We start from the raw sequence: 20114 nt of genomic DNA on the forward strand, positions 1-20114 counted from the left end.
AAAGATATAGCAGCATTTGTAGCTAAGTGTGCAACATGCCAACAGGTTAAGGTTGAACACCAAAGACCCGGTGGTATGATGCAAGAGTTTAGTATTCCCACCTAGAAGTGGGAAGAGATAAATATGGACTTCGTGATTGGTTTACCTCCTTTCTGACGCCATCATGATTCCATTTGGGTTGTGGTTGATAGGTTGACTAAGTCTGCTCATTTCTTGCCTGTTCATACTTTATATACTGCTGAGGATTATGCTAGATTGTATATCTGAGAGCTAGTCAGACTGCATGGAGTTCCCTTGTCTATCATTTCGAATAGGGGTACTCAGTTCACTTCGTAATTTTGGAAATCTTTTCAGAAGGGTCTTGGTACCCAAGTGCTTTTGAGTTCTGCTTTTCATCCGCAGACCGATGGTCAGACTGAGCGGACCATCCAGACCTTAGAGGATATATTGAGAGCTTGTGCACTTGACTTTAAGGGAAGTTGGGATGATCACTTACCGTTGATAGAGTTTGCTTACAATAACAGTTTCCACTCTAGTATTGGCATGGCTCCGTTTGAAGCCTTATATGAGAGGAAGTGTAGATCACCCATAGGTTGGTTTGAGGTGGGTGAAGCGGCTGTGAGTGGTCCTGATTCAGTATTTGAGGCTATGGAAAAAGCTAAGTTGATTAGGGAAAGGTTGAAAACTGCGCAGAGTCGTCAGAAGTCATATGCGGATGTTAGAAGGAAAGACCTTGTGTTTGAAGTTGGTGACCTAGTGTATCTGAAAATTTCACCCATGAGGGGGATGAAGAGATTTGGAAAGAAGGGGAAGCTTAGTCCACGTTATGTTGGTCCTTACAAAATAACGGAAAGCTCTGCGAGTCCTCTTTCCAATGAAATTGGTTTCATCCAATTTGTCTATTGTAGCAAAAAGATATGGTCGATCTACTTCAGCTTATCAAAATTGAATTTTTGAGTCAACTTCAAACGATCATAACTCCTCGTACACAATAATATGGGTGATATACTATATATCAACGGAAATATATGAGAGTCCTATTTCTAATGAAATTGGTTTCATCCAATTTGGATATCGGAGTAAAACGTTATGGTTGATCTACTTCAGACTATCAAAACAGTCCACCAAAGGATAGATTCGAGAATTATTTGATTTTTAGGGGCGTTTTGGTCATTCCTCCTCACCCAAAATCCATCCAAACCCTATATTAAAGCCTATTAGAAGCATTATATGTTATATTTCATCAAATTTCCTAAAAAAGAAAACCCTAAGCTCCTACATCCAACTTCAAGAACCTCCAAAGTTCACAATTAATTCGGCAAATTTATTCAAGATTCCAAGTTCCTAGTTCAAGAACTCCAAGAACCATCATTCAAACGCACAATTAATATCTCAAAAATGAGTATCGATCTAAAGTTCATCATTCAAGGTTGTGGGGTTTTTCAACAAGAACTCCCTTTCGTTCTTGTGCCCAAAAGTAATTTTCTTTACAAAGGCATAATTTTTATTTGATTTTTATGAATTTGAAGCATGAACTCATATCTTATGATGATTATTATGAAATCTTGATGTTTATGATTTTGAAAGATGAATTTACATGTGTGGAGATATAAAGCATGAATCTTGAACGATATTCATCATGATTTTGATATTTGGATCATGAACCCCCATTGGAAATTGTATTTTTTTGAGAAAGTGTGTGCTATAAGCATGTTGATGTTGAATATTTGAGATATTTTGAATGATTTGACCTTTTGGTCTTAATGGAGTTGTTTTGAACTCGAGTGTAAAAGAAATCCACAATGTGGTTGATTTTGATAGATGGGAAGCATGATGGCTCCCAATGTATATTTATCTATTACTGAAATTTTTTTGTTGTGGATTGTCTTTGAAATGATCTGAGCTAAGTTCGGGAGAAATCTAGCACTGAGTGGGAGGTATAAAGAGATCTTACTTCCCTGGAACTATGTGCCCATGTAGGAGTGAGCCTGAGGCTGATTTATATAGTGATCACTACTTTGTGTGGATTTGATATCGATAGTCCTACTTCGATGGCAAGGATAGGACGGCTCTCCCTAACGTGGGTTGTACGTTGGACTCCATGTAGCTCACATGGTTTATGTCGGTTATAGGATCTCCCAGTGTGTATGTGTTTCCTTGTATCTATGGTGAATGGTGAAGTGATTTGAAAGTGGAATTGTGAAAGTTATTCTTTCGAAATATTTAAATGATATTTACATTATGAGAATTGATATTCTTGATGAACTGAATGTGATTGACAAATTATATGATGACTCACATCTGTTATTGTACTTATTTTATCCTTTCATGATTATGATGATTTTGTTCGGGCTATGTGAGTCTTTCATACATCCTGCATATTTCTTATAAATATTTATGATGATGATGTTTATACAACTGCATAAACCCCCATATACTCGGTTCCTTTCCATGGTACTGACCCACATCTTCGGATGTGGGCTGCATTTTCTCAGAATATAGGTTCAGGTGCTCAGTTTCAGGTTCGACAGTGATTCTTCGGGCACGCTGTTCTACATCCTCTGTTGTGGTGAGTCCTCATATTCCGAGGACGTGATTTCTGATATTGGTTTCATGGAATTGGTTACATTTGATAACTGAGTATGAGTCAGTTGGGGCATGTCTCAATGGCTCGCTGGTTTTATTGATTTTCTTAAAGGCTTGTCAGACTAGTATAGATGTTAGGAGTTGACTAATAAGTTTTATTTTGTTATCTTTTTGAAATTCTTTTATTCTTGGATGATGATTACTCTGTTGATATTTGAGGGTTATTTATGGAAACCCCGTTGATTTGTGTTGAACTGAATGAAAATGGCTCAAAGGGTTAGCTTGGGGCTACTCGTAGCCTCAAGCACCGTGTGATGCTCCAGGACCCATTTTCTGGAGCGTTACATGAATGCATTATTAACAAGCAACTATTGTTATGTTTTTAAGATCATGCCATGCTTTAATTTCAATGTTGTCGAGTCCTGGGGGTATTTAATATCCAAAACATGGCTGTATATCTAGAAACATAGTAGTTACAAAATAGTCTTGGTAATGTCACAAACAGTAGTACTCAGTTAGTTACAAAACTCAGTTAAACTCAGTAAGTCCATTCTGTCTAATAATCAGTGTCATTCAGTTAGGAGTAGGATTCAGCACCGAGCGAACCCAAGGATGGGGGCTCACCTATCAGTAGAGGGTGTGATCCTTAGTAGCAGTCCTTGTGTTCCAGAACTACGTAGCCAGCGTAGGTTAAGATATCAACCTACCAGTTGAGGGTTGATAAAGTTTTTACCTGCCAGTTGAGGGTAATACCATTCTCATCAGGGAACCTGCTAGTGGAAGGTGACCCTTAGTCCTTCGGGATGACATTTTAGTGGATCAACACAGCCATTGTCTGTACTCGTGGCATGGTACTCACACCCTTCCAATTACAGGTTGGACCCCAATTAGACTCTAAGCTGATGATAGCCTAATCTGAGGTCTATCTTGAAAAAGTAACTGGCACCCTGAAGTTGGTCAAACAAGTCATCGATTCTAGGAAGTAGGTATTTATTCTTGACTGTGACCTTGTTCAACTGATGGCACTCAATACATATTTTGAGAGAACTATTTTTCTTACGCACGAATAGAATAGGTGTGCCCCACGGGGAGATGTTGGGTCTGATGAATCCCTTATCGAGGAGATCCTTTAACTGTTCTTTTTTAACTTTTTGAGTTCAGCTGGAGCCATTCTGTATGGTGAAATAGCTATGGGCTGAGTATCTGGAAGAAGGTCTATTCTGAATTTTATTTCCCTTTCGAGAGAAACTCTGGGAAGATCTTCAGGAAATACATTTGAGAATTCTTTTACTACTGGAACAGACTCAAGAGTAGGAGTTTCAGAGCTAGGGTCTTTGATTTGCACAAGATGGTAGACACACCCCTTGGATATCATCTTTCCATTCAAGAACTGGTTCATTTGGAAACTGAAAATGAACTATTCTGTTTCTACAATCAACGGAGGCATACCATGAGTAGAGCCAATCCATGCCGAGAATAACATCAAAATATGTCATGTCTAACTCTACGAGATCAACTGAGGTAACTTTTTGAGATATTATGACCAGAAAATTCCTGTATACCTGCTTGGCTACAATGGAAACACCTACTGGGTAGACACTTAAAAGGGATCTACTAGAGTTTTGGGACTGACTCCAAAATTGATGGCTATATATAGAGTTACGAAAGAAAGAGAAGCTCCAAGGTCTAGTAAAGCATAAACATGTAGGTGAAAGACCTATAACATACCAGTAACTACTTCAAGAGAATTTTCCTGATCCTGGCAGGACTGAAGAGCATATAACCTGTTCGGGCATTAACCACTAGTATCACTGGAAGTGATACCCTGCTAGTTGGGCGATCGGATGGAACTAATGACTGATGGGACTGGCCTTGTTGGCGCGCATCCCTACCTTTATGAGCAACTACTCGACACTCCTGAATCTGATGGCTTGACTTTCCATACCTGAAGAACACATCACTACTTGCTCTACACTCACCCTGATAATGTCTGCCATACTTCTGACGTAAAGGATTGGTACGAGCACTACTAACACTGGCCTAGGACTTAGAGCCTGGTGCCCTATCCCTATTGTCATTTTTGAATTTAGGTACTGGGTCACTAGCTGAAGAGGGCGCTGGGGATGAATACTTATGATAAAACTGAGGATGGTTACCACCCTCTGACTTTGGCTAATTGAAATTAAAACTACTCGTCCTAGCTCTCTTGTTTTCTCTCTCCCTCTTTTTAATCTTCTGCTCCTCTATCTTTTGAGTATGGACCATCAGTCTAGACAAGTCCATCTCACTAATCAGCATTGCGATCCTATACTCCTTGACCACACTATCAGACACGCTAGACACAAATTACTCATCTTAGACCTACTGTCAGCTACCACATGAGGAGCATATCTAACTAACTGAGTGAACTTGAGAGAATACTCCCTCACACACATGCTGCCTTGCCTCAAATTAATAAATTCTAATACTTTGTCCTCCCTCAACTCCAATGAAAAGAATTTATCCAAGAAAGTTGTGGTAAACTCTTCTTATTCTATAGGCCCTGCATCAACACCTTTATCAACTTTCCACTGCTTAAACCAAGTATGGGCTACATCCTATAATTGATATGCAACCAACTCGACACTCTGACTAGACGTCACCCCTATAGAATCTGTTACCTTCTGAACCATATCTAAGAATTCCTGTGGATCCTCTTCAGACTTGTATCCCGTGAAGGAAGGAGGATTCATTCGGGTGAAGTCTCAAATTTTGGTTGCAGTAGTATTGGCTACTGGGGTGGCCGGAATAGCAACTGGCCATTCATTCTGTGCTGCTACGAAGTTTGCTAGAGTAGTGAACGCAGCCCTGAATTTTGCGTGAGAGACATGCTCGTCCAGAGGATCTACCTGGATAGACTGAGGGGCTGGCTGGGTTCCTATTCTTTTTTCATTTTTCTTGGAAGGCATATTCTGTAAATAGAAGGAGGAAATGTATTAGACTGAGAGTTTACCTTGAGCTCATGCTCAATTGCACGGCATGAATATTGAAAGAAGGGAAACTCTTCCTAAATGCCTTGTAGCCTCTCATACATAAGTGCGGTACACTACACACCCATGCACAAGACTCTACTCAACGCGACTTTTAGACTTTCTAGGATACTTTAAAACTTTAGGCTCTGATACCAAGTTTGTAATGACCCAATACTACCTCTAGTCATTACACGATGCTTACAGTCTCGAGGGACCATAAGCTAACCCATGAGCTGGTAGCTGCTGTGAGACCTGGATAATATAGTTATATATGTGGAAGAAAACAACTGTTACTGCCATAAGGTTTTAATACTGGAATATAAATCTATAGAAAAAAACTGTCTGATTCTGAGAAAATACTAATATAAATTGGATAACTAACTGACTGAAATGTCTGAATACTGAATAACAGACTCTAATATCTGAAAAACCTCTAAAACTGACTGACTGAGAGTTGATGGGATAGACCCCCAACTAACTCTGCTAACTACTAAAATAAATACATGAAGGAAATAGTATGTCCTCGGATGATGAGGACTCACCACTGCTACTGTACTGGCTGATAATCTGGAAATCTAAGTGTGATTTGGGAACTGAGTGTCAGCACCTATGATATGATACATCACAGCACAAAAAAAAGGTATGTGATCAGTACTTTAAATGTACTGGTATGCTAAATGAGGTAGGCTAATATGCAAGGTTTCATGAATAGGAGTAATAATCTAACTGAATATACATGTAAAGCATTGAATACGTAATAGAGAACATAAAACCTGTAGATACTGAACATGCATGAAAGTCTATAAAATACTGAAAATACATGAAAATCTGTAGACACTGAGGATGCATGACCGAGCATATGACATGAACTGGATAAAATTTGTAATAACTTATATACTGAAATAACTGAAATCTATATGCTTTGGTCAAACAATACTAAGACGGAATAACTGAACTGTAACTGTGACTGAGACTGTATCTGAGACTGTGGGAGGTATCATCTAACTAACATTATCCAATCTGAGCTAATCGGGGTCCAACCTATAACCCCAGTTAGAAGGGTGTTAATACCGTGCCATTGATACTAACATTGGTTGTGTGGATCTACTAAACTGATATAATGTCCAAAGGACTAAGGGTGTCAAACCTGAACTGATGGGTGACCCCTGTGAGATAATAAAGCCTAATCTTACAAGTGACTACTCATATCTTACACTGGCTACGTGGTTTTGGAGTATAGAGACTGCTACTAACGACTCTGCCTATCTAACGGGGAAGCCATCATCCCTACACTCACTCGCTGCTAAATCCTACTCCCAACTGAATGACACTGAGATACTAAATATTTTGAGTTTAACTGACTGTTCTGATATTGCTCATGATATAATCTGAAGTTATTCTGAAGATACTAAGACAACATTAAGTAAATAGCTATGATTTCAGGTATTCAATACCCTCAGGACTCAAAATAATAGTAGTTGTATGACACTAAAATATTGAAGGACATGGCATGAAGACTCTTATTAAATCAATTGCTTTTGTAGGTATTTTATCAAACACTTGTAGTTCATGGTTTAAAATAATCATAAAAATACTGAAAGACCGGCATAATTGACATGAAATTATCATGAAAAATACAAAGTCATGATTTAATTCAATAAATGATAACACTAAAGCATGAGAAATCGAATAACAACAATAACTTCATTAAAGCATGGTATCAAATCAAAGTTTATGAAGATTAATGGATGAAATCATAATTTAATATCATGAATCTTGAAAAGATGATAGCTTTGAAATTAAAACGGATACTTGGATTCCATAGATGAAAGAAATCCATGGATGAACATCTAAAATAGCTGGGATAATGAATTTGAGAGGATTGATGGAAAGTTCTTGAGAAATTGCCTTGAATTTGAGAGCTAGGGTTCTTATTTTTGAAAAGGGGATCTTCAATTTTGAAGAAGATTTGAATAATGAATGACTATTTAGGTCAATTGATGCTAAATTTAGTGTTTATGGTTAATTAGGACCGTGGAAGATGACCCAATTACCCTTGGACAAATTTAAAAATGGAAGTTGAAAACTAAAAAACCCGATTTTTGGCCTTGGCGCGACGTGCCACTATCGCGCCAAGCCATTGAAAAATGGACAACTGGGACCTGGACAAACATCGCGATGCGGTTCCATTGCGGCAAAGCTTTGGATGCCATTTTTGCCACCTTCGCGATGCGCCAACATTGAGAAAACCCACTGCAAATTGACAAATAAGAATTTGGCCTACTCCGTAATGCGCCATGATCATGGAGTCACACTGGAAATTGACAATTGTAATTTGGGATGCCTACACAACGTGCTAAGGGTTAAAATGACGGTGTTTAACGACTGAAAGTTAAAATCGTCATAACTTCTTACCCGATTATCGTATTTCGATGAATTTTATATCGTTGGAAAGTTAATTGAATTTTCTGCGAAATGGCAGGCTCTAAACTGGAAAATAATGAGTGTTTCAAAAAATTTATATATGAATACTCATGTATTAGGACTTAGATTATGCTACGGAAATGCAGGGTGTTACAGTCACAGTAGAAGCTACTGCCGAACAACATTGACAAATGCTACTCTTTTTATGAAAATACAGAGAAGCAAAAGTGCAAAAACCATACGCAAGCGATATTAAAGATCCACGATCACCAAAGCTAAATTCCATTGCACCGGATGAACAACAACTTGTTCATATTGAGTAGATTTTTATAAATTGAATCTGTCAAAGTAATAACCTCACCTCTCCTTAAAAATTGTTGGCATCAAAACTTAAATTATTGATTTATTTGTTGAGATATACACCCATAACAATTTTTTTATATTTCATTAAATTATAATTTCTGAAGGATTTGATTTATTTTATGTTTTCTATGAATTTTCTTTATCCTTAGATTTGAACTTATTAATTGAAATGGACTACTAGATTCAAATATTACAACAGATACCTTATCTATTGAAATGAACGAAATATCTATTGAAAAATATCAAACAAATTTAGGCATATGTTGCAACATGTAGGTCATCTGTTGGCAATTATCAAATACGTCTTCCAACTGTTGCAACAGATTAGACCAGAATAGAAACATCGGCATAATACAACACATGACCAACCTATGACAGTAGATAAACATTTGTCAGAATAGATAGACTATATTTTATAACAGATAGAATATATTTTACAACAGATAGACAATCTGTTGCATTAGAAAAAATTCAAATTTTATTAGAAAAAAAAATTTCCATTACATGTATGCAATGTAAAAGTGAAGTGACTTGAAATAAAAAAGGCGAAACCCATCGGCAGGCACCTAAAGTTGCAGCAATCTTTCACTTCGGCACCTCAAGTACAAAATTCATTTTAAACACCAAAAATAGGCATCAAATGTGTCAGTTTGTCACTTTTTATCCTGTTGGTAGCTAGCGTGTAATTCACGCAGCCGAGACTCGTTGAACCCCTTTTTTTGCTAATGAGGCATCTGATTTGGCTCCCAACGATCATTTTTTCCTCCACTATCTTATATATTTATTTTTATCCATCCAAATTCTTCAAATTAATTGCATTTGGTCTTTCTTCATCTTTTTCTCATTTTTTTCAACTAAGCTTGACAATGTCAAGCTCATCTTCCACTATTTTTTGTGATAAAAATTTTTGATATTATAATGCGGTCATGAATCTCTATTAAAGACTTCTTGGACTCAACAAAATCCAGGTCGTAGGTTTTTTACTTGTAAAATTTCAAAGATAATATTTTTTTTATTTAATTAGTTGATTAATTATTGACTTGTAATTGTTTTGTAATTGTGTTTTTGTTTTTATAGAAATTGGGTGGATGAGATTACTTTGATTGGTATGAAGAACGATACCCTTCACAAGCAAATCATGTAATCTGGGATTGTTGAAACAAGTCAAGGCTTTTGAGAAAAAACAAAATCGAGCAAGAAGATACTACATTGTTGCCGTTATTGCTACTGGTTTGGTGTTATTGGGCACATGGATATTCAAGCCTAATTGCTAAAATTTTCATGGTGGTGTATTTGCTACTATTTTTTGTGTCGTCGAGCACATGGATATTGAAGCATAATTGTTGGAAAATATCAAACAGATTTAGGCATATGTTACGAAATGTAGGTCATCTGTTGGAAATTATCAAACAGGTCTTCCCACTGTTGCAACAGATTAGACTTAGATTATATAGAGATAACATCTGCATAATGCAACATATAAACTATCTGCCAGAATAGATAGAATATATTTTACAACAGATTGACAATCTATTGCATTATAAAAAACTCAACTTTCATCAAAAAAAATATTTCCACTATATGTACATGTAATGTAAAGTGAAGTGTGAATTGAAATAAAAAATTATTATTTCACAGGCTCATCTTTATACACCGGCTCCAGTTAGTACCCCATAAGACCAAACCTCTTGTAGGTTTGCTACAATATTATTACACAGAAAGGTCATTGGCTCAGCCATTTTTGTGCCGATTAGCAAGCATTCAATGTGTACAAGAGCGTGCGAGCCGCACATAAAACTGGTATCATTTTTTGAAAGGTTCATGCCCTTGTTTTGACCTTTAAAATCTCATGATTTCTTCATCAACACTTTTTCTAGAAAACGATACATCAATTTACTCTGCCTCAACAAGATGGGGAACAGGTCCATCAGTGACTGCATGTGGATAAAAAAATAACCTTGTCGATGGTAGGTTCATTGCAGTCCTAAACCTTGATCTTTTCCTTCCCGAGTAGTATCTCAATAGCTCGATAATGTATGTCATCCATGTTCATGACTGCAAGAATCCTCTTTGCCTTGGTCCAACTCTTGCCGTATCGATTTGGCCTCTCCCCTTTAATATATTTTTATTATTTCTTCATCCCATTCGAACGTAGAAACTAATGAATCAAATCCCGCGCCACAGGCTGATGCTAGGTCATTGAGTTGAACATACTTATCCTTAAGCTTCTTGTAGAAGTCGAGGTCCATTATCCTATCGACAACGTCATAAGCTTTCGGGTACGCTAATTATCTTTTCCTCATGAGGCAGAGAATTCCGTCAACATACTGTGATATAAGAAATCAATTTTTAAATAGGTTAGTAATTATAAAGATACAACGGATGGTCCATGTATTGCATAGGGTTCTCTGAATCAATCCAATGCAACTTATGCAACAGATGGATAATAAGTTGCAATAGAACTACTGTCAGTTGAACTAGAATACCCAGCTGTTGTAACAGATTTCACATTTGTTGCGTAGCTTCTTCTTCATGAAATAGATTAGAAGGCTAGGTTAGGAAAAGCAAACTTACCTTGTCCTCGTACCGCATTTGCATATTTATCATAATCTTAAAGTCTTAGGGGGAAAGGGAGGCCTGAGGTAATTTGATGTGCTTCACTTGACATTCTTGGCCCATCACAAATCCCTCTTTTATTTGGCTCCAAGTTCCACGTATATGTCGATCTTCTTTAATGGCCTCTGAACTTTAATATTTTTTTATTTCCGACTGGAGAGTACGTCGCTAATTGCTCTTTTATTTCTCCTAACCACTGTTGTAGGAGTGTACAACTCCCTCACCTTTTTGGATGGTATGACACCCCTCTTAGATTTGAATTCCTTGATAAATTTAGCGATAGCCTCTACCTATTCAATGAGTTTATTACCTGTCCTTGTACTCTTCGTATTTGTAATGAGAACACGAGGGTAAAAGGGACCGACGTAAGGGTGAGAGGGACCTATGTAAGGTTGAGAAAGACTTGTGAAAGGGGTGTTCTCAAACATATTTATGTTTTCTTAAGCATCAACTTGCTCATCATCATGAGTGGTAGCAGCATCAGCATGCCTGCCACCAACACCAACAATTCCACCCGAAGAAGTACCCAGATCTGCTGGAGTAGGTTGGTCATGAAGAGCCTCAATAGTATGCTGACCTTGCCTAACTACTCTTCTTATGGCTGTTTCTCCAGCCAATTTCTTCTTTATTAACTCCACCGTTGGGTCTACTATAGTATCACCATGACCTAGAGTAATAAAATAAGGCATCCCTAATTGCTACTCAGTAGGTATGATCTATGGATGTATAACCTATAAAAAAAGACAGATGCATTTAAACCATATAATATAATAATTTTCATAGTTGGGTTACATGTTAACATAGACAACTTATGCAAGAGATGATCTGTATGTCATAACAGATTAATAATATGTTACATCAAATTACCCATCTGTTGCATAATTTATAGTAAATGGTTAATCCGTTTGAGTCAAGTTAGGAGAACCAAAGCACTAAATGGGTAATCTGATGTAAAATATCATTTATCTATCACAACAGATTACTAATCTGTTGCACCAGTTGGCACAAGATGGGTAATCTGTTAGGTTATAAGTTATATAACAGATGATTTATATGTCGCAACAGATTAACAATATGTTACATTAGATTACCCATTTGTTGTATAATTTGCAGTAGATGGTTAATCTATTAGATTCAGGTTCAGAGAACCAAAGCAAAAGATGGGTGATCTAATGCAAAATATCAATCATCCATCGCAACAGATTACCCATCGGTTGCACCAGTTGGCATAGGATGGGTAATCTGTCGCAATAAATATCTCATCTAGTGCATCAGATACAACATCTGTTGCACCAGATATAACATCTGTTGCACCAGATGTAACATTTGTTCAATATCTATCATTAAGTCAAACATTTTACTAGAAAGAAGACGTATTGCATCATTCGGAGGGTTAAAGAGATTAGCCTTCTTAATTCTTTTGTTGTTCTTTACAGCCAACCACCTAAACATCCTTGGATGAGTGTAATACCCCATATTTCTCTAGCTTAAATTAACTCTCAGTCCATGAGTTATCCTATATAAAATTTTGAAAATACGTAGTATTTTTCAATTTAGAGCTTGCCAATGCTTAGGAAATTCAGTTAGCTTTCTAACGATATAAAATTCGTCCAAATCTAAAACCCGAGCAAATAGTTAGAACTATTTTAGTAAAACAGTGTACTACCTGGAACTTCAGTGTGTTGCGGAGGCAGTCCAAATGGCAATTGTCATTTTCCAGTAAACCAACGCGATACCACCGCGTTGCACCACTGGCCAATTCCCCAATTGTCAATTTCCAGTGTTGTTCTGCGATCATGGCTCATCGCGCCATGGGCCAGATTCCTATGTAGTGAATCAACGTAATTCCACCGCATCGTGCTAAGCTTCCAGGTCACAGTTGTCAAATTCCAGTGACACAACGTGATAGCACCGCGTTGCGCCAGCATACCAAATTAGGATTTTCAGTTAATTCTGAGTTTTAAATTCTAAGGGCTTTTAGGTCTTTTTCCCTCATCCTAGTCAGCCTAAACGCGGGATTAAAGCCCTAAATAGCCTAATATCTCATTATTTGCTCACTTGTCTCAAGAAAGAAATCATTCTCTCTCAATTAGCAAACCCTAGCTCCCAAAAAATCAAGAACAAAGCTCAACAAACTCACTAAGAACTCCAATAACTTATCAATTTAGGTATGTTAGGTGTTCATCTATGGGTACCTTTCACCCATAGAGTCCAAGAATCTCTTTTTAAAACTACAAGTTTATGGAATTGTGAATTCCCATGTTTGAAAATTAATTGTATGCATGTCTATGTTGTTAATTGGGTTTTCAATATATGATTATTGTAAGATTCATGAAATTAGAATACTATTTATGAGGAATTATATGAATTGCATGCTAAAACCCATGAATTTGCAAGTTTAGGCATTGTATTTGAAATGTTTATATGATATCCATGATTATGTGCATTAAATTGTGATCCCCAAGTGTTTGATAGAATGTCCATGTGAATTAAAACGATGCAATCATGACATGCTAGTATATGTACAAGCTTATGCCCTACAAGTGTTTGATAAATTGTCTCTATAAATAAATTATGGACAAGTATACATAACATGTCTTTCATGATTATGCTATGCTTTATTTTTCATGTTATCGAGTCTTGGGGGTATGTAATACCCGACAACCTAGCCAGTTTCAGTTATAAAATAGTATCAGTCATGTCATGATTAGTAGAATTCAGTCAGCTACAAAAATTAGTAGAACTCAGTGAGTTATAAAACTCAATAAAACTCAGTATCAGTCCATTCTAGTTCAATATAATAGTTCAGGGTCTATTTAGTTGGGAGAAGGATTCAGCACCGAGTGAACCCAAGGATGGGGGCTCACCTGCCAGTAGAGAGTGTGATCCTTAGAAGTAGTCCTTGCATTCCAGAACTATGTAGCCAGTGTAGGTTAATACATTAACCTACCAGTTGAGGGTTGATAAGGTGTTTTAAACTGCCAGTTGAGAGTCCCACTATTCTCATTAGAGTACCTGCTAGATGAGGGTAACTCTTTAATGTCTTTACTCGTGGCACGGTATAACACCCTTCCAACTGAGGTTACAGGCTGGACCCCAGTTATCTTATTTGGGGCCTGTCAGTTAGATGATTGTTTCCCACAGTCTCAGTTTCAATCTTAGTATAAAACTCAATTCAGTTCTACAGAATCAGGACTGTTAGATACAGTCAATCAATTTCAGTAACTCAGTTATCAGTAATCTTAGATATCAGTTACTCAGTTATCAGAACTCAGCTTTAGTAAAAGCTTAGTTACAATATACACGTATATGCATAGTATTACATACTCAGTATTTACAACAATTTTAGTTATCCATGTACTTTCATATTCAGTTACTCTATATCATTTAGTCAGTTATTGTTCATACAAATGAACCCTTGTATTTAGCATTACCTCATCTATCATACCAGTACATTCCATGTATTAACGCATACTCTTTTTTTACGCTAAAATGTCTCATATCATAGTTTCAGACGTTCCGGTTCCTTACCGCGCATAGACAAATTCAGATTCAGCCAGCAATAGGAGATTTAGTAGTGAGTCCTCATCCATCGAGGATATGCTTTTATTTCAGTTTATCAGTAGTTTAGTAGTCAGAGTTAGTTGGGGGCTTGTCCTATAAACTCCCCATTTAAATAGCTCATTTAGAGGCTTTTTAGACTATACTTTCAGATAGTATTCAATTTTGCAGAATATTATTTTAGTAATATAGTTTATTAGTATTTCAGATATTTTGAACCTTATGGAATTTCAGCCTATTTTCCACATTTATTACAGTATTATTACTCAGTGCTCACAGAAGATAACAGTCATGGGTTAGCTTGTGGTCCTTTGGGGTCATAAGCACCATGTAGCATCATGGTACAAACTCTGGGCATTACAAACTTGGTAAGTCTGGGCGTTACAAACTTGGTATCAGAGCCTAAGGTTCAACAAAGTCCTAAGGAGTCTGAAAGCTGAATCAAGTAGAGTCTTGTGCATGGGTGTGTAGTGCACCACACTTATAGACAGGAGTCTACGAGATGTTTTGAAAAAGTTTCCCTTCTTTTAATTTCATATCGTGCAAGTGAGCATGAGCTCAAGTTATACTCTCAGTCTAATTCATTTCTTTTTTCTATTTACAGAATATGCCTCCCAAAAAGACTAATGGAAGAAGGATCGAAAATCAGTCAGCACCTCAGCCCATTCAGGCAGATCCCCTGGACGAGCATGTCTCTCATGCGGAATTTAGAGCTGTATTCATGTAATGACCCGAGACTACCCTTAGTCATTACACGATACTTACGACCTCGAAGGACCATAAGCTAACCTATGAATGATATCTGATGTGAGCCCTGAATAATAATACTATAATTAATATAAAAAATAGGCTGAAATACCATAAGGTTCAAAATATTTGAAATACTGATAAAATATAACATCTATAAAACTAAATATTGTCTAAAAATCTAGTTTGAAAAGCCTCTAACTGAATCTGTCTAAAAGTGGAGTTGATAGGACAATCGCCCAACTAACTCCATCTTCTGAACTACTATATCTACTGAAAATATGAAATAATAGAATATCCTCGAATGATGAGGACTCACTGCTAAATCTACTGCAGCTGGATGAATCTGAATCTACTATGCGTGGTCAGGAACTTGAGCGTCTAAACCTATGATATGAAACATCATAGTGCAGGAAAGTATGTGTTAGTACGTGGGAATGTACTGGTATACTAGATGAGGTAAGGCTGAATGCAAGGGTTCACATACATGAACAATAACTGACTAAATGATATAGAATAACTGAACATAAGAGTACATGGATAATCTAAACTACGACAAATACTGAGTATGCAATACTGTGGGTTTATATACATGCTGTAACTGAGCTTTTCTGAAGCTAAGTACTGAATTTTACTAACTGAGTAACTGATATCTGAGTTGCTGATAACTAAATTACTAGTTCTGAATTGACTGTGTCTGACAGTCCTAATTCTATAGAACTAAATTGAGTTCCCTACTGAAGACTGAAACTGAAACTGTGGGAGGTATCATCTAACTGATATGCCCCTCTCTAAACTGATTGGGGTCCAATCTGTAACCCCAGTTGGAAGGGTGCTAATACCATTCCATGGGTACTAATACTAGAAAACCAGGATGCCAAGCCTAATTGACGAGTTACACCTAGGCGAAGCCAAGCCTAATCTGACAGGTGACCCCTGGGACATAATCAAGCCTAGTCTTATGGGTGAATCCTTATCCTACACTAGCTACGCAGTTCTAGAGTATTGGGACTGCTATTAATGACTCCACTATCTGATGGGGAAGCCATCATCCCTGCACTCTCTCGGTGCTAAATCCTACTCTCAACTGAATAGACACTGAACTGTTATACTAGACTGAACTGGACTGAATTCACTGAGTTTCCTGAGTGTTATAACTGGTTGAGTTCTGTATCTAACTGAGAGTACTATTGACCGTGACAAGACTGATATTATTCTGTAACTGACTTTGGCTCTAAATAAATAGCTAAATTTTTGGGTATTAAATACCCTCAGGACTCGATAGCATGAAAAGTAAAGCATCACATGATCTTGCAAAGTATAACAATGTATACATGTTCATATATCATCTATAGAGATATTTTATCAAACACTTGTAGGGAATAAGCTTGTTCATATACTAACATGTCAAGATTTCATCACTTTATTCACATGGACATTCTATCAAACACTTGGGGAGCACAACTTCATGCACATAATCATGGATAACATATAAACATGGCAACCACAATGCCCAACTTACAATTCCATGGGTTTAGCATGCAATTCATATAATTCCCCACAAAATACTAGTCTAATTTCATGAATCATATAATAATCATGGATTAAAACCCAATTAACATCATAGACACATTAATTACTTTGTAAATTCAAGGTTTTATCAAGATAATCACATATTCATCACACATGCTATTCTATTTCGTGAAACTTGCACTTAAATCACGGATTAAAACCCAACTACTATCATTAACATGAATTCAATCTAATTCAAACATGGAAATCATAAATCTGAGATCTTGTATATTTAAAAAGGGATTCTTGGACTCTATGGGTGAAAGGAACCCATAGATGAACATCTAACATACCTGAGAAGAAGAGTTCTTGAAGGTTCTTGGAGAGATTCTTGAGGATTGACCTTGATTCTTGAACTAGGATTTTTGCCTCTTGAGAGAGAATGATTTAATTTGGGGAAAAATTGAATGAATAATGGTTTAACTAGGTTTATCAGGGTTGAATTTCATGTTAAAGGCTGACTAGGGTTGTGGAAAAAAACTCAAATATCCCTGAAATAATTTAAAAACTCAAAATTTAAAACTGGAAATTAACTAAAAAATCCCAATATGGGCCCTTGGCGCGATGCAGTGCTATCATGTCCTATCACTGGAAAGTGGACAATTGGGAATTGGACCATCAACGCGACATGGTGGAATCGCGTTACCCCTTGGATGTGATCGGGAAGTTTACCGTGATGCGGTGGGATTGCATTGGTGTACTGAAAACTGACAAATATGAAAATAAGTTGTGGCACATTGTGTCCGTATCACGGTACCTCACTGGAAACTGACAATTGCCATTTTGACATGCTCTGTGATGCGATATTGGCCTGAATAACGGTGTTTAACGATTGAAACTTAAAATTGCCATAACTTCTCACCCAGTTATCAGATATAGGCAAATTTTAAATCATTGGAAAACTAATTGAATTTCCTACACAATGGCAGGCTCTACACTAAAAAATAATGTGTTTCAAGAATTTTATATACGAATACTCATGCACTAGGACTTAGATTATGCTAGGGAAATACGGGGTGTTACAATTCGCAACTCTAGCCAATTCCGTAACAGTTCAGAATGAATGGTTAGCTGTTGTTCAGGCCAACCCAGTGGCCAATACTACTACATCCAGGATTCAGGACTTCACTCGAATGAATCCTCCCCTATTCTTAAGATCTAAGTCAGAAGAGGATCCACAGGAGTTCCTCAATCAGGTTCAGAAAGTCACAGATATTATGGGATTGACTTCCAGTAAGAGTGATGTGTTAGCTGCCTATCAGCTACAAGATATAGCTCATGCATGGTTTAAGTAGTGGAAGGTAGACAGGGGCACAGATGTAGAGCCCATAGAATAGAAAAAGTTTGCCACTACTTTCCTAGATAAATTTTTTCCCTTACAGCTAAGAGAAGCCAAGGTGTTAGAGTTCATCAATCTCAGGCAGGGAATTTTGAGTGCGAAAGAGTAAGTCCAGAATGAGCAAGTTTGTGTATGGGGTGCTAGATAGTGTGGTCAAGGAGTGCAGAACTGCGATGTTGATTAAGGAGATGGACATATAGGCTCATAGTCCATGCTCAGTAGATAGAAGAGGCTAAGAATAGAGAGACGGAGAGGCAGAAAAAAAAAGCTAGAATAAGTAGCTTTAATTTCAATCAGCCTAAGTCAGAGGGCAGAAACTGTTCCTAGTTTTGCCCAAAATCTTTAGTTCCAGCTCCATCCTTAGCCAGTGCTCCAGTACCTAAGTTCAGGAATGGTAACAAAGATAGGGCGCCAGGCTCTAAATCTCAAGGTAGTGTCAGCAGTGCTCGAACAAATCCTCTTTGTCAGACATATGACAAAAACCATCAGGGTGTCTGTAGAGCTGGTAGTGATGTTTGTTTTGGGTGTGGCAAGCCAGGCCACAGAGTCAAATATTATCCTCAGTCAGGCTCTCAGGGTCAGTATAATCATCCTTCAGCTCAGCCAGGTCACCCAAATCAGTAGGGTACCACTTCCAATGCCACCAGTGGGTAATGTCCAAACAGGCTCTATGCACTTTCGTCCAAACAAGATCAGGAAAATTCTTCTGATATGGTCACTGCTACGTTACAGATCTTTCATTTACATATTTATGCCTTGCTAGATCCAGGAGCTTTTTTATCTTTCGTAACTCCTCATATAGTCATTAACTTCAGAGTCAATCCAGAAATCCTAGCAGAGCCTTTCTCAATTTCTACCCTATTGAGAAAATCTATATAGCCCGATGAGTATACAGGAACTGTTCGATTATGGTATCATAGAAAGTTACTTTAGCAAACTTTGTAGAGCTAGAGATGGTAGATTTTGATGTCATTCTCAGCATAGATTGGCTCCATTCATGCTATGCCTCAGCTGATTGTAGAAACAGAAGTTTTCATTTTCAATTTCCAAATAAACCAGTTCTTGAATAGAGGGGTAGTACCACAACGCTTAAGTTCAGTTGATTTCATACCTTAGGGCGAGGAAAATGATATCTAAGAGATGTGTCTATCATCTTGTGCGAGTTAAAGACTCTAGTTCAGAGATTTCTAGACTTGAGTCAGTTCTAGTAGTAAATGAATTCTCAGATGTGTTTCCTGAAGATCTTCTCAAAGTTTCTCCTAAAAGGGAAATTGACTTCAGAATAGAACTTCTTCCAAACACTCAGCCTATATCTATTCTGCCATACAAAATGGCACTAGCAGAACTCAAGGAATTGAAAGATTACTTAAAGGACCTTTTAGATAAGGGGTTCATCAGACCCAATATTTCCCCATGGGGCACCCCATTCTAATTTGTGCAAAAGAAAAATGGTTCTCTCAGAATGTGCATAGACTACCGTCAGTTGAACAAAGTCACAGTCAAGAATAAATATCTACTTCCTAGAATCGATGACTTGTTTGACCAACTTCAAGTTGCCAGTTACTTTTCTAAGATAGACGTTAGACCAGGATATCATTAGCTCAAAGTCAGAGAATGTGACATTTTGAAAATTGCTTTCAGAGCCCGGTATGGTCACTTTGAGTTTCTAGTTTTGTTCTTTGATCTTACAAATACCCCAGCAGCTTTCATGGACTTAATGAATTGTATGTTCAAGTAGTACTTGGATATGTTCGTTATAGTCTTCATCGATGACATTCTTGTCTATTCTTATAGAAAGAATGATCACGTAGACCATCTCAGAATTGTACTTCAGGCTCTCAGAACTCATCAGTTGTTTACCAAATTCAGTAAGTTCAAATTTTGGCTAAGGTCGG

This window comes from Capsicum annuum, chromosome 1, assembly GCF_002878395.1.
Source record: "Capsicum annuum cultivar UCD-10X-F1 chromosome 1, UCD10Xv1.1, whole genome shotgun sequence".
NCBI lineage: Eukaryota > Viridiplantae > Streptophyta > Magnoliopsida > Solanales > Solanaceae > Capsicum > Capsicum annuum.